This window comes from Oryza sativa, chromosome 7, assembly GCF_034140825.1.
Source record: "Oryza sativa Japonica Group chromosome 7, ASM3414082v1".
Taxonomy (NCBI): Eukaryota; Viridiplantae; Streptophyta; class Magnoliopsida; order Poales; family Poaceae; genus Oryza; species Oryza sativa.
The window spans coordinates 557,741-559,507 of record NC_089041.1 but is presented as its reverse complement, the minus strand read 5'-3'; the positions used below and the strand labels follow the sequence as shown (position 1 = coordinate 559,507).

General features: G+C 44.3%; 1 non-coding gene across 1 annotated transcript; it reads right to left on the bottom strand.

Moving 5' to 3' along the window:
* LOC4342223 (uncharacterized) lies at positions 1-881 on the bottom strand. Its single transcript, XR_010742490.1, has 2 exons — positions 440-881; positions 1-323 (listed from the first exon to the last, which is right to left on the bottom strand). It is a non-coding gene; the product is annotated as an uncharacterized protein (transcript).
* Between the last annotated feature and the right edge of the window lie 886 nt (positions 882-1,767).

Sequence of the window (1,767 nt, the reverse complement as noted above, 5' to 3'; positions counted from 1 at the left end):
TAACAAAATAAAAGATGCCCCACAATTTGTATAAATAAGTTGGAGAAGGATCGAGCAGTGCTTACAAGCCAACAACAAATATAGGCAGTAGCACTAAGTATTTTAATGATGGGGGGAAAATAGAACCAGTGTATCTCTCTTAAAAATATACTATATGTTTGGGGTGGGAAAGAAGAAGAAAACGTAGCGTATTAACGCATGTCGCTAGAGCATGTGGTATATCATATCAGAAATTTACAGGATCAGTAGAGCTCCTAGTGATGTACAGCTCCTATACAGTCGCATATCCATGGCAGCGTAGCGTTGGACCGGATCGGAGGCACCTACCAAACCAAACCAAACCAAATCAAATCAAATCAAAATAATAATATAATAATAAAAGAGTAAAAGAAAGAAAAAAGCAGCGTTAATAGAAGAAGAGAGTAGAGCAGACACGTACTGCGATTTTGCGTTGACGGACGACGGCATGAGATTATCTGCGCGCGCCACAAAAGGCGAAAAAGGTACTGCATGTCCTCTGCTCCTCCCTCCTCTGCGATGCGAGGGGGAGGGTGGTAAAAAGTCTGGCAAAACAAAACAAAACAAAAACGAAGAAAGAAAGAAGAGAAAATCTGTGCGCCTCCCTCCCTCAAATCAGAAACTCTCGTCGCTCCTGCTCCTGTACTGAGCTCCTGTACTGACAGACTGACAGACACGACGAGATTCCTCTCCTCCCCTCCCCTTCTCTTCCTTCCGTCATCGATCTGTCGCACGGAGGAGGGATCAGGCGACGACCATAAAAAAACCCACACCGATCCGATGAGAGAGAGAGAGTTGGGAGGCCAGATCCGATCTCCCCATTAGTAACTTATCCCTGGAAAGAAGAAGAGAGGGAGGGGCACGCGAAATTCCATCCCTGCCCCTCTCCCTTATCTGACTCACTCCTTCCCTTCGCTCGCTATTCACTGACTCATTAGGGCCGGCTGTGTTTTCCCAACTAATCTCTTTTTTTTCCATCATCACGTTTTTTATAAACTTCTAAACGGTATTTTCTTTCATAATATATATATATATATATATATAAATTATTTAGAAAATTCATATTGATCTATTTTTTAAATAAAATATAGCTAATACCTAATTAATTAAATGCTAATTGATAGCTTTGTTTTACATGCACTGTAAATTTAATTTCGGAACCGCAATGAACAAACACAGCCTAGTTAAGGCTGCCTTCGCACATCTAGGAGTTAATAGTTCCTAGAGGTGCGAGGTGTGTCCTAGATAGATATCCGATCGAACATCCAATAATCATCCATGTCAGCAGGAACTCTCAACCTATGAAATGAAGGGGAAAAAAAGAAACAGGAGGGAAAATATATATATGGTCACTGGATGCTGCTACTTTTATACACTAGAAGAAAGAAAAGGAGGGTGAATATGTATACCAGACATAAGGAGGAGGAGTTGGTTCTCCTAGCGAGCGTTGACGGACTGGCATGAGTCATCTAGTTATCTGCGCCACAAAAGGCTGCAGCAGCCAGCGAAAAGGAATTGCCTCTGCTGCTGCTCCTGAATCGCGTGAAATCATGGGGGTCGCCCGCTCCGCTCGTTTCGTCCGTCTTATCGCTCCCCCTCCTGTACTGACAGACACGACGAGATTCCTCTCCTCTCCTCTGCTCCCCTTCTCTTCCTTCCGTCATCGATCCGCCGCAGGGAGGAGGGATCAGGCGACGACCACCAAAAACCCACACCGATCCGATGAGAGAGAGAGAGAGAGAGAGTTGG